This window comes from Triticum urartu, chromosome 6A (assembly GCF_056163025.1).
Source record: "Triticum urartu cultivar PI428250 chromosome 6A, HENAU_Tu73, whole genome shotgun sequence".
In the NCBI taxonomy this organism is placed as follows: Eukaryota; Viridiplantae; Streptophyta; class Magnoliopsida; order Poales; family Poaceae; genus Triticum; species Triticum urartu.
The window spans coordinates 459,649,224-459,663,903 of NC_141878.1; the positions used below are offsets into that span (position 1 = coordinate 459,649,224).

The 14,680-nt window shown below is 45.8% G+C and overlaps 2 long non-coding RNA genes across 2 annotated transcripts; both read left to right on the forward strand.

Moving 5' to 3' along the window:
* The first annotated feature begins 1,927 nt into the window (after positions 1-1,927).
* LOC147965696 (uncharacterized) lies at positions 1,928-5,001 on the forward strand. The gene is made up of 3 exons (XR_015608495.1): positions 1,928-2,273; positions 3,301-3,378; positions 4,695-5,001. It is a non-coding gene; the product is annotated as an uncharacterized LOC147965696 (long non-coding RNA).
* A 4,783-nt stretch (positions 5,002-9,784) lies between these two features.
* On the forward strand, positions 9,785-12,958 carry LOC147965697 (uncharacterized). The gene is made up of 3 exons (XR_015608496.1): positions 9,785-10,211; positions 11,238-11,315; positions 12,636-12,958. It is a non-coding gene; the product is annotated as an uncharacterized LOC147965697 (long non-coding RNA).
* Positions 12,959-14,680: the final 1,722 nt, after the last annotated feature.

Genomic DNA, 14,680 nt, shown 5'->3' on the forward strand with positions numbered 1-14,680 from the left:
AGTGTAATAAGTCTTCAGATCACACAAACAAGAAGACTTAAGTGATGCCTAATTCTCTTTGGCTCTGGGTGGTTAGGGCTTTATCCTCGCAAGGAATTTTCTCTCAAAGGCTTCGAGGTAGGTTGCTCTCAAACGACAAAAGACGTATACTAACTCTGAGCAGCCAACCATTTATGGTTGTAGGGGGTGGGCTATTTATAGCCACTAGGCAACCCGACCTGATTTGTCCGAAATGACCCTGGGTCACTAAGGAACTGACACGTGTTCCAACGATCAGATTTCAAACTCACACGGCAACTTTACTTGGGCTACAAGCAAAGCTGACTTGTCCGACTCTGGACAAGATTCGCTCTCATAGTCTTCACTCGAAGACATAGGTTTTGGTTAGGCATCGCTTCAGTCATTCTGACTGGTTCTCTTGGATCCCACTTAACAGTACGGTGGTTCCTATGACTCAACAAAGAAGAAAAAGAACTACGAAAGATCTAAGTCTTCGAGCTCCATAGGCTTCATGCGATGTCTTCTCTTGTCATAGTCTTCAATGTGAATATCTTCATATACCACCTTTGACATCAATGTCTTCATACATTTTTAGGGGTCATCTCTGGTAGGAAAACCGAATCAATGAGGGACTTATACCTGTGTTATCCTGCAATTCTCACAAACACATTAGTCCCTCAACTAGGTTTGTCGTCAATACTCCAAAACCAACTAGGGGTGGCACCAGATGCACTTACACATGGCAATCCCTACTCCTTGCATTAACATCAATCGATGGGCATCTCCATAGCCCATTGATTAGCCTCGTCAATGTGAGACTTTATTCTTTTTGTCTTCTCCACATAACCCCCCTCATTATATTCTATTCCACCCATAGTGCTATGTCCATGACTCGCCTCATATATTGCGTGAAAGTTTATAGGTTTGAGATTACTAAAGTATGAAACAATTGCTTGGCTTGTCATCGGGGTTGTGCATGATGAGAGCATTCTTGTGTGACGAAAATGGAGCATGACCAAACTATATGATTTTGTAGGGATGAACTTTCTTTGGCCATGTTATTTTGAGAAGACATAATTGCTTAGTTAGTATGCTTGAAGTATTATCATTTTTATGTCAATATGAACTTTTGTCTTGAATCTTTCGGATCTAAATATTCATGCCACAATTAAGAAGAATTACATTAAAATTATGCCAAGTAGCACTCCGTATCAAAAATTCTGTTTTTATCATTTACCTACTTGAGGGCGAGCAGGAATTAAGTTTGGGGATGCTGATACGTCTCCAACGTATCTATAATTTTTGATTGATCCATGCTATATTATCTACTGTTTTGGAAGTTTATGGTCTTTATTATTGTGACGTCCGGATAATTAAGCTACAGTAACCCTTAACTAATGAGGCCACGTCACCACGATTACTGTTGATAAACTCGCGTTGATTCAAACCCTGTTCAAATTCTAATTTAAAATCAAATCAACTATAAAAGTTTTGAAATGTTAAAACTAAAATGTTCGAATAATTCTATAAATTTCCCTAACCATTGTGATGTTGAAACCAACCTCTCTTGGCCCACAAATATATTCTTGGGAAAATAATAAATGGTCCATCAACAAATGTTTTGGTCTTTTCAAAATAAAACAAATATTTATGCTTTTCCAAACGTTGTGAAACTTTTTGTGTGATCTAGAATTATTGTGTATAATTTATGTGTGAAGTTTCATGTACAACAAAAGTCATTTGCTAACTAGAATATAAAACGTCTGAGAAAATACAAAACAAAAATAAGAAAAGTCTCCTTTTCACTTTGACCCAACCGCTACATTGCACCGGCCCAGCCCATTGGGGGTCATCCCCTTTCCCTGTACAAGGCAGAGGTCGTGGCACACATCCGGCGGCACCATGGCCGCGGCTGGCCACGTGCCGGTCATCCGACTCCTCCCCGGTGACCTACAAGATGTCGCCCACACCCCCGACGAACCCTATCTCCCTCTTTTCTCCTTCACGCGCCGCTGCTCTCTTCCCCATCCACACTCGACGCCACTGTCGCCGTGCCGTCGTTGTTCGCACGCACTGGAACCTCCCTGCGCCACCAGGGGACGTCCAGGAGGACCGTAGCCCTCTCCTTCGTCCGTTCCGGGGGCCTGCCCAAGCTAGGACGCCGTGTAGCCTCGCCATCGCCTCTTCTTCCCGCCACGGTTGCCGCACGTCCCCGCCATCGATCTCCACCACCGGGCCTCCCCGGCTCTCTCGAGCTCGCCTATGACCTCCCGGTGAGCTGCTCCTCCATCCCCCCTACTAGCCCCTGGCTTCGTCGCCGTATCGCCGTCCCCGTGCTTCGGCCTCCATGGCCGGCGCTCGCCCGCGCCCGCTCACCCTGCCGCTGGCCGCGCTCACCGTGTCCCACAGCCACGCCCCGTACGCGCCGCTCCTGCATCGCCCATGCTCTGGCCGCGCCTGCCTGCGTGAGGCCGCGGTCCCTGCTCCTGCGGCTGCTCATGCCGTTGCTAGTTGTGCACTACTGCTGCTCCCTGCGTGATGTTGTTGCTGCTGCTAAAACTACTGTTGTTGCTTGTCCTACAACTACTACTGCCTCCCGTGGCACGCTGCTTAGCTGTTGCTACTGCGGGCGCCCGCTTGCTGCTCCTAGTGCAGCCGCTGCCGCCTGGTACTTGGTACTGCTGCTGCTTGCCATGGCCGGGCCTTGGCCAAATTTCTTTTTGCATATGTGTGCACAACCACGGCTGCTTTGTGCCATTGGCCGGCCCCTGGTTTAATTAGGCTAGGATTAACTAGGACTAGTTTAGATAGGAGTTAATTTACTGGTAAGTTAGTGTAGTAGTAGATGACATGTAGGATTCCATTAAATTAGTTAGATGTTTTATTAACACATGTGGCTATGACATGTGGGCACCTGTCTCTTTTGACTAGTCAAATTGATTTGGTCAATTCGGATTAAATAAAATAAAATAAAATTTTGAAAAATCATGTAAAATAAACTGTAGCTCAGATAAAAATACTGTGTACATAAAAGTTGCTTAGTACGACGACATAATCCAGATACGCAACCCGTTCGTCCGCCACATATCCCTAGCATAGCGAACACGCAACTTTTCCCCTCCGGTTCATCTGTTCGAAAACGCGAAACATCGGGGATACTTTTCCGGTTGTTTCCCCCTTCGTCAGTATCACATCTTATTGCGTTAGGGCACACCTGGCACCATTACTTGCCATGTCATGCATTGATATGCATCTGTTTGCACTATATTCATTGTTTCTTCCCCCTTTTCTCTTCGGTAGACTACAAGACTGATGCTGCTACTGGTGCCCCGATCGACTACGGTGTCGATGACCCCTCCTTCTTGCCAGAGCAACCAGGCAAGCCCCCCCCCTTATCACCAGATATCGCCTACTCTCCTCTATACTGCTTGCATTAGAGTAGTGTAGCATGTTACTGCTTTCCGTTAATCCTATTCTGATGCATAGCCTGTCATTGTTGCTACAACTGTTGGTATCTTACCTGCAATCCTAAATGCTTAGTATAGGATGCTAGATTATCATCAGTGGCCCTACATTCTTGTCTGTCTGCCATGCTATACTATCGAGCCGTGATCACTTGGGAGGTGGTCACAGGTATATACTTATATGCATAATATATGATACTTGTGGTGACTAAAGACGGGTCGGCTCGTAGGAGTACCCGCGATTGATTCACGGATTGGGTCCGAAAGGACGTTTGTCCCGATGGCCCTCTGAGTGGATCTTTATGGTGGAGCGACATGGTAGGTTGAGACCACCTAGGAGAGAGGTGGGCCTGGCCCTGGTCGGCGTTCGCGGTTATTTCAAGATAACACATTTAACGAGATCTTGGTATTTGATCCGAGTCCGGCCACTGGCCTATACGCACTAACCATCTACGCGGGGACAGTTATGGGCACTCGACGTCGTGGTATCAGCCGAAGCCTTCATGACGTCAGCGACTGAGCGGCGCGCGCCGGGTTGGACTGGAACGCCTGCTCTTGTATAAGGGAGACTAGGTCTGCTCGCCGGCCGCGTACACAACGTGCAGGTGTGCAATGGGCGATGGGCCCAGACCCCTGCGCCATAGGATTTAGACCGGCGTGCTGACCTCTCTGTTGTGCCTAGGTAGGGCTGCGACGTGTTGATCTTCCGAGGCCGGGCGACCCAAGAAAGTGTGTCCGGCCAAATGGGATCGAGCGTGTTGGGTTATGTGGTGCACCCCTGCAGGGAAGTTAATCTATTCGAATAGCCGTGTCCCTCGGTAAAAGGACGACCCGGAGTTGTACCTTGACCTTATGACAACTAGAACCGGATACTTAATAAAACACACCCTTCCAAGTGCCAGATACAACCGGTGATCGCTCTCTCACAGGGCGACGAGGGGAGGATCATCGGTTAGGATTATGCTACACGATGCTACTTGGTGAACTTACCATCTACTCTCTTCTCTTGCTGCAAGATGGAGATTACCAGAAGCGTAGTCTTCGATAGGACTAGCTATCCCCCTCTTATTCCGGCTTCCTGCAGTTCAGTCCACATATGATACCCTTATTTCATTTGATACCAATGCATACATATGTAGTGTAGCTCCTTGCTTGCGAGTACTTTGGATGAGTACTCATGGTTGCTTTGCTCCCTCTTTTCCCCCTTCTATACACGATTGCTGCGAACAGACGTTGGAGCCCAGGATCCAGACGCCACCGTCGATGACGACTACTACTACTCGGAAGGTGCCTACTAGTACGTGCAGCCCGTGGACGATGACCAGGAGTAGTTTAGGAGGATCCCAGGCAGGAGGCCTGCGCCTCTTTCGATATGTATCCCTGTTTGTGCTAGCCTTCTTAAGGCAAACTTGTTTAACTTATGTCTGTACTCAGATATTGTTGCTTCCACTGACTCGTCTATGATCGAGCTCTTGTATTTGAGCCCTCGAGGCCCCTGGCTTGTAATATGATGCTTGTATGACTTGTTTTATTTGTAGAGTTGTGTTGTGATATCTTCCCGTGAGTCCCTGATCTTGACCGTACACGTTTGCGTGTATGATTAGTGTACGGTCAAATCGGGGGCGTCACAAGTTGGTACCAGAGCCGACTGCCTGTAGGAATCCCCCTTGCACACTCCTTGGCCGGAGTTGAGTCTAGTTGATGAAAATTGTTTTAATAACTTGGCTGTGTGGCCCATGGGCCCACATCGCCATTGGGTGGTATTAGGATCTTTTATTCCTCGTCTATACTCTGAGACTCTGATCTCTCTCTTCTATTCGGGTTAAATGATTTTGCTAAAAACAAAACTAACTTTAGGTTCTCGAAAATACTTTCTTCCGGAGAGCCCCTCACTCTAGATGATCGCTTGTTGCACCAGAAGATTTTGAAAAGATACTCTCTGATATTCTTTCGGGACTTTGTGCCTGTTGCTTTTGCAATTGCCTACCACCAAAATATCCCTATGGATAAATACATATACATGTCATTCTTACTTTTATTCTCAGTCGATCTTGTTATTACAAGATACCTCGAGAATACTTTGTGTCTACTGCCTTGCAGTTCTTTGCCACCTGAATACCCCTACAGATAATTTCTCGCACTTATCGAGTATCCGCTCATCCCCAGTTGATTCAAGTAATTCACAAAAGTCTTCTAAATACTATTTGAACTTCCAAAAACCCTGAGCAGCCTATTGCTCTTAAAATTCTTGCTTGCTTGCATTATGGTTAATCCCACAAGTCTGGTAATCTTATTGGCATCCTTTGTTATTATCATTTGAGTCCGTTGATTCAATATGTTGCGAATGCTCGCAATCCTCAACTAGACCCTAGAATTTGTTCTTCCGGCCTCAGACATCACTCCGTACATGAGTTGGCTCTCGGCAAATCAAACCTTGATTGATTGTCGATCTATGACTATTCAACTTATTTATATTTTGATCAAAGCCTCTACTTCTGATTCCCCGATTTGGAAATAATATTTCCTTTGTATCTAACCATTGAAGTTATCCATATATTTCTACAATCCGATGCCCTTGCATTACTTCTTCTGGTTGAACATTCATACTCACGTCAGATCCCTTGTGGACCACCAGATTCTTGGTTGGATTATCATCCGACAATGCCCTCATATTTAACCATCTCGTGAGTTCTTCCCTGATACATAATGCCTTTGGTAAATTGCATCCTCTCCTTTTGCCAAGCATGCTCTACCTTCGAGCTTGTGTTATTTACTCATTAAGTTTGTGGTATTGGTTCCTAAGATGCCCCGATGGGTTGAACCAACGCCTTCCCTAATCTGTTTGAACCCATAAGATTTCACGGGTCATACTTATCTGGTATTGCACCAGGTAAAACTTTCAACAACTAATGTCATTTTTGAAACACGAGAAGTGAATGAAGGTTATACATTGAAGAAGTGGGATTCGACCTTGAACCTTTGTGTTCATGCCCATGGACACGATGTAGATCCTATCATGGACGCTTCTTGTAATAATAGCTATTCCCTTGATATAATATCATTTGGTATCTATGAATTGGTCCCTTGCAATCGTGGTTCCGATCATATTTTTTCCTGATTTCATTTCTCGGGCCAGTTAAAGCACTTGCCTTCTGCAGATCAATGCACCTCTGCAACCTCTATTATGTTCTACCTTCGAGTATTACCCCGTGGTATCTCGATAAAATCACAGAACCATATTACTTCTTATGAGTTCTTCTTCAAGTATTATTTCTCATCAATTTCAATTTTTCCCTGGGTTTTGAGTTGTTAGACACTCAGGGACACCGATAGTGAATCAAGTCTATAATCCGATTCATTAACTCTAAGTAATTTTCGTTTCTTATGAGTTTAATAATCCTTCAAGTCATTCCTAGCCCGATCGGCTATATCATTATCGTGCTATATTTAATTGAGCTACCTGGTCCTTCTTCTCGGTGCACAATTTTCGATGATGAGCTAATCTTACGTCGAACTTCCTTGTCATATCATTTCTCCTTGAACATCAAACTTGATTCCGAGTTATGTCGTACCCTTGGTTCCCATAACCTTTCGCTTCATCATCATTTGACTTGATGGCATCGCCGACCGATTACATCTTCATGAAATCTCTCGACAACTGTGTCGTGATCATCATCTACATTTTGAGTGTTTCCAGGATATCAATCGATTTCATGATGAGAGATATCATCCTTGCCCCCATGATGATTGTGTTAACATCGACAACATTCTTGCATTTTCGCAACACAAAACTGGTTCACGGTTTGTGTTCTACCTTGAGTTCCTTGCTATTCAACTTAGGTTATGTTCTACCTTGATGTATTACCATCTTCTATGTCAAGAATGTTGTGAGCATTTCACCACCTCTTAAGAATTCTTGATATGGTGATACTTCTTGACATATCCGTTCATTCCTTCGTCCCCGTATTGTTTCTAACCGGAAAACCGACAATTAAACTATGATGTGTGACTTCAAAACTTCTAGCAACCCTATTGCTTTGAAGTTAATGATCGATATTTCATTCTTAGACCATTGGTTATCGAATCACCATTCTAACATTGATCCTACTACCTATGCCCATATTTCAGGTGCACCTTTCAATCAATGTTTAACTGTGTATATTTTCCTCGAGCATACCTCATTATATCATTTTGATCTAACAAATGTTATCTCCTTGTTCGCATAATTGTGGGAATCCATCTCTTCGGAAATCTCTATGAATTGTCGCTGAGTCCATCAGCCACTCCTTCATCCTCTTGTTGGTTTAATGATGAACTCTTGTTTCGGAACTCGCTTCCATAGTTCAATTCCCGAGAATCTTACAATGCCTTCTCGTTAATTTGCGTTGCACCTTTTCTTCTCAGGCATCCTGAGTCGGAGGTCTCCTGACAACAATCAGATCTCAAACTCAGTCAGATATGATGGTTGGGACATTTTCCAAGAGTCATAGCATTGGTCTTTATATAACCTGGTAATATGATGCCATGCCTAACACACCTGGCTGGAGGACCTATTGTTATAGTTTTCTTTTTAGCAAGGTTATCCATTCTTCCATGAGGAAATTGTAAGACTTATTCTATAAGTTATTTCTGATGGATCCTTTGTGTTTCCAAAGTCTGATCTTCACCTGTTGACCATGTCCATGCTATCTCGAAGCATGTCTGTGGTACTCCGATTTTCAATAAGAGCATTGAAAGCGCGATGCTAAGTTTTCTTTAACCATTATCCAATCACCGTTGTATGGGTAATGCCATGAAAATTCCTCTCCCATTACCTAAATGGTTTTCTACTTTCTATCCTGTCATGGATATCGTGCTCTGCTTGTCCTTGGGAAGGATATACCCCTGGAATATGTGTTTTAACACATTTTCCTTTCCATTTTTCTGTTTAATCTGATAATCGTATTTTTCCTTTCCCTCGTTTGGTTTAACCTTTCTTGTGATCTATATGATCTAAGCAGTAATATTCTCATGCTTACGTAAACATCTCGTTGTACACTTCTGTCAGCAAGACCTTGTTACTTTTGTTGATGACATTCTATTAACCACCGATGGACAAGAACTTTGCCTACTAGTTTGCCTCGTTCAACGAGCAGGAAAATGGTTCTCTTCGTCCCTCGCCCTTGGTACCGATGTTGTTGCTGACATAACCGACATATTATCCTCTGACATGCCTGGCTTACCTGATCGTACAAGATGTCACCGACCTTCCTACTTGTAACCACATGGTGGGCCCATAACCCACAGTTCCACAGGATCGAAACCTGACTCTCCTGTACATCCCTGCTTCGAAGTTATCCCTTGTGCTTCGTTTCATATGTAATTCGCGAGCCACCTTCCTAGTGATCAATTCTGGTATCGGACACAATACTTATTCCCGTTGCTCTGAACCCCTTTCACACTCTGTTTCAGGCAATAAACGATTGCCTATCCGCTCAAAACTTCTTATTGCACCGTCTTACTTGCTCTTGATGTTTCCTTAAGTTTCAATTCGAGAGTTACTTTCCGCCACCTTCCCTGGTGTTATCTACCGGCTAAGCAACCGTGTAGAGGCCCGTTCTTCCGAAGTTACCCCTTAGCATTATTGTAAGTACGTGGAGTCCCTGAAGAAAGGACGACAACCTCATCATGATGCATTGATGCATAGGAATGAAGACTTCAGCACTATGGATCGACCACTTCAAGAAGAGCAACCAAGGCCGAGAATATCCGTTAGCATTTCGTAACTAGACCTTCCCCCCCTTCTCTACCTCTTAAATCTCGGGACGAGATTTCTTATAGTGGAGGAGAATTGTGACGCCCGGATAATTAAGTTACAGTAACCCTCAACTAATGAGGCCACATCACCACGATTACTGTTGATAAACTCGCGTTGATTCAAACCCTGTTCAAATTCTAATTTAAAATCAAATCAACTATAAAAGTTTTCAAATGTTAAAACTAAAATGTTCGAATAATTCTATAAATTTCCCTAACCATTGTGATGTTGAAACCAACCTCTGTTGGCCCACAAATATATTCCTGGGAAAATAATAAATGGTCCGTCAACAAATGTTTTGGCCTTTTCAAAATAAAACAAATATTTATGCTTTTCCAAACATTGTGAAACTTTGTGTGTGATCTAGAATTATTGTGTATAATTTATGTGTGAAGTTTCATGTACAAGAAAAGTCATTTGCTAACTAGAATATAAAACGTCTGAGAAAATACAAAACAAAAATAAGAAAAGTCTCCTTTTCACTTTGGCCCAACCGCTACATTGCACCGGCCCAGCCCATTGGGGGTCATCCCCTTTCCCTGTACAAGGCAGAGGTCGTGGCACACATCCGGCGGCGCCATGGCCGCGGCTGGCCACGTGCCGGCCATCCGACTCCTCCCCGGTGAACTACAAGATGTCGCCCACACCCCCGACGAACCCTATCTCCCCCTTTTCTCCTTCACGCGCCGCTGCTCTCTTCCCCATCCACACTCGACGCCACTGTCGCCGTGCCGTCGTTGTTCGCACGCACCGGAACCTCCCTGCGCCAGCAGGGGACGTCCAGGAGGACCGCCGTCCTCTCCTTCGTCTGTTCCGGGGGCCTGCCCAAGCTTGGACGCCATGTAGCCTCGCCATCGCCTCTTCTTCCCGCCACGGTTGTCGCACGTCCCCGCCATCGATCTCCACCACCGGGCCTCCCCGGCCATCTCGAGCTCGCCTATGAACTCCCGGTGAGCTGCTCCTCCATCCCCCCTACTAGCCCTGGCTTCGTCGCCGTATCGCCGTCCCCGTGCTTCGGCCTCCATGGCCGGCGCTCGCCCGCGCCCGCTCACCCTGCCGCTGGCCGCGCTCACCGTGTCCCACAGCCACGCCCCGTACGCGCCGCTCCTGCATCGCCCGTGCTCCGACCGTGCCTGCTTGCGTGAGGCCGCGGTCCCTGCTCCTGCGGCTGCTCATGCCGTTGCTAGTTGTGCACTACTGCTGCTCCCTGCGTGATGTTGTTGCTGCTGCTAAAACTACTGTTGTTGCTTGTCCTACAACTACTACTGCCTCCCGTGGCACGCTGCTTAGCTGTTGCTACTGCGGGCGCCCGCTTGCTGCTCCTAGTGCAGCCGCTGCCGCCTGGTACTTGGTACTGCTGCTGCTTGCCATGGCCGGGCCTTGGCCAAATTTCTTTTTGCATATGTGTGCACAGCCACGGCTGCTTTGTGCCATTGGCCGGCCCCTGGTTTAATTAGGCTAGGATTAACTAGGACTAGTTTAGATAGGAGTTAATTTACTGGTAAGTTAGTGTAGTAGTAGATGACATGTAGGATTCCATTAAATTAGTTAGATGTTTTATTAACACATGTGGCTATGACATGTGGGCATCTGTCTCTTTTGACTAGTCAAATTGACTTGGTCAATTCGGATTAAATAAAATAAAATAAAACTTTGAAAAATCATGTAAAATAAACTGTAGCTTGGATAAAAATACTTTGTACATAAAAGTTGCTCAGTATGACGACACAATCCAGATACGTAACCCGTTCGTCCGCCACACATCCCTAACATAGCGAACACGCAACTTTTCCCCTTCGGTTCATCTGTCCGAAAACGCAAAACACCGGGGATACTTTCCCGGATGCTTCCCCCTTCGTCGGTATCACCTCTTACTGCGTTAGGGCACACCTGGCATCATTACTTGTCATGTCATGCATCGATATGCATCTGTTTGCATTGTATTCATTGTTTCTTCCCCCTTTTCTCTCCGGTAGACTACAAGACTGACGCTTCTACTGGTGCCCCGATCGACTACGGTGTCGATGACCCCTTCTTCTTGCCAGAGCAACCAGGCAAGCCCCCCTTCCTTGATCACCAGATATCGCCTACTCTCCTCTATACTGCTTGCATTAGAGTAGTGTAGCATGTTACTGCTTTCCATTAATCCTATTCTGATGCATAGCCTATCATTGTTTCTACAACTGTTGATACCTTACCTGCAATCCTAAATGCTTAGTATAGGATGCTAGATTATCATCAGTGGCCCTACATTCTTGTCTGTCTGCCATGCTATACTATCGGGCCGTGATCACTTGGGAGGTGGTCACGGGTATATACTTATATGCATAATATATGATACTTGTGGTCACTAAAGACGGGTCGGCTCGTAGGAGTACCTGCGAGTGATTCACGGATTGGGTCCGAAAGGACGTTTGTCCCGACGGCCCTCTGAGTGGATCTTTGTGGTGGAGCGACATGGTAGGTTGAGACCACCTAGGAGAGAGGTGGGCCTGGCCCTGGTCGGCGTTCACGATTATTTCAAGATAACACATTTAACGAGATCTTGGTATTTGATCTGAGTCCGGCCACTGGCCTATACGCACTAACCATCTACGCGGGGACAATTATGGGCACTCGACGTCGTGGTATCAGCCGAAGCCTTCGTGACGTCAGCGACTGAGCAGCGCGCGTCGGGTTGGACTGGAACGCCTGCTCTTGTATAAGGGAGACTAGGTCTGCTCGCCGGCCGCGTACACAACGTGCAGGTGTGCAATGGGCGATGGGCCCAGACCCCTGCGCCATAGGATTTAGACCGGCGTGCTGACCTCTCTGTTGTGCCTAGGTAGGGCTGCGACGTGTTGATCTTCCGAGGCCGGGCATGACCCAAGAAAGTGTGTCCGGCCAAATGGGATCGAGCGTGTTGGGTTATGTGGTGCACCCCTGCAGGGAAGTTAATCTATTCGAATAGCCGTGTCCCTCGGTAAAAGGACGACCCGGAGTTGTACCTTGACCTTATGACAACTAGAACCAGATACTTAATAAAACACACCCTTCCAAGTGCCAGATACAACCGGTGATCGCTCTCTCACAGGGCGACGAGGGGAGGATCATCGGTTAGGATTATGCTACACGATGCTACTTGGTGAACTTACCATGTACCCTCTTCTCTTGCTGCAAGATGGAGATTACCAGAAGCGTAGTCTTCGATAGGACTAGCTATCCCCCTCTTATTCCGGCTTTCTGCAGTTCAGTCCACATATGATACCCTTATTTCATTTGATACCAATGCATACATATGTAGTGTAGCTCCTTGCTTGCGAGTACTTTGGATGAGTACTCATGGTTGCTTTGCTCCCTCTTTTCCCCCTTCTATACCCGATTGCTGCGAACAGACGTTGGAGCCCAGGATCCAGACGCCACCGTCGATGACGACTACTACTACTCGGAAGGTGCCTACTACTACGTGCAGCCCGTGGACGATGACCAGGAATAGTTTAGGAGGATCCCAGGCAGGAGGCCTGCGCCTCTTTCGATATGTATCCCTGTTTGTGCTAGCCTTCTTAAGGCAAACTTGTTTAACTTATGTCTGTACTCAGATATTGTTGCTTCCGCTGACTCGTCTATGATCGAGCTCTTGTATTCGAGCCCTCGAGGCCCCTGGCTTGTAATATGATACTTGTATGACTTGTTTTATTTGTAGAGTTGTGTTGTGATATCTTCCCGTGAGTCCCTGATCTTGATCATACACGTTTGCGTGTATGATTAGTGTACGGTCAAATCGGGGGCGTCACAATTGTACACTTTTATATCATTTTTGGGACTAACATATTAACCCAGAGCCCAGTGCCAGTTTCTATTTTTACCTTGTTTTAGGGTTTCGAAGAAAAGGAAAATCAAATGGAGTCCAATTGACCTGAAACTTCACGGAACTTATTTTTGGATCACAAGAAGCCTAGAAGACTTGAAGTGCACGTAAGGGAAGCTTCGAGGAGGCCACGAGGTAGGGGGGAGCGCCCACCCTCCTAGGGCGCGCCCTCCACCCTCGTGGCCCCCCTGACGTACTTTTTCCGCCTATATATCTCCATATTTTCTAAAAACATCCGAGAACACGATAGATCAGGAGTTCCGCCGCCAGAAGTCTCTGTAGCCACCGAAAGTCAATCTAGACCCGTTTCGGCACCCTGCCGGAGGGGGCAATCCCTCTCCGGTGGCCATCTTCATCATCCCGGTGCTCCATGACGAGGAGGGAGTAGTTCTCCCTCGGGGCTGAGGGTATGTACTAGTAGATATGTGTTTGATCTCTCTCTCTCTCTCTCTCTCGTGTTCTTGAGGTGGTACGATCTTGATGTATCGCGAGCTTTGCTATTATAGTTGGATCTTATGATGTTTTCTCCCCCCTCTACTCTCTTGTAATGGACCGAGTTTTCCCTTTGAAGTTATCTTATCGGATTGAGTCTTTAAAGATTTGAGAACACTTGATGTATGTCTTGCTGTGCGTATCTGTAGTGACAATGTGATACCACGTGATTCACTTGATGTATGTTTTGGTGATGAACTTGCGGGTTCCGCCCATGAACCTATGCATAGGGGTTGGCACACGTTTTCGTCGTGATTCCCCGGTAGAAGTTTGGGGCACTCTTTGAGGTCCTTTGTGTTGGTTGAATAGATGAATCTGAGATTGTGTGATGCATATCGTATAATCATACCCATGGATACTTGAGGTGACATTGGAGTATCTAGGTGACATTAGGGTTTTGGTTGATTTCTGTCTTAAGGTGTTATTCTAGTACGAACTCTAGGGCTGTTTGTGACACTTATAGGAATTACGATGGAAGTACTCACGCACTGCGGTGAGCATCATGAAATTGGTGATGGAGGATGGTTGATGATGACAATTGGTGATGTAGGTGTCGCAAGCTTACTCATAACAGAAGGTGAATCAAGTGTAGAGCTAGATGGCAGTTCCTTACCTCCCCTCGTAGTTGAGGGATAGATCTTGGTTTTTGGATCTCTCAAGTTCTTCATAATGATAAGCAAATATATATCCCAAGTGACTCAAAGAATAGAGCTATACTCCCCGGCAACGGCGCCAGAAAATAGTCTTGATAACCCACAAGTATAGGGGATCGCAACAGTTTTCGAGGGTAGAGTATTCAACCCAAATTTATTGATTCGACACAAATGGAGTCAAAGAATATTCTCAAGTATTAGTAGCTGAGTTGTCAATTCAACCACACCTGGAAACTTAATATCTGTAGCAAAGTGTTTACTAGCAAAGTAATATGATAGTGGTGATAATGGTAGCAAAAGGTAACAGTAGTAAAAGTAATGTTTTTGGTATTTTGTAGTGATGATAGCAATAGCAACGGAAAAGTAAATAAGCGAAGAGCAATATATGAAAAGCTCGTAGGCAATGGATCGGTGATAAAGAATTATG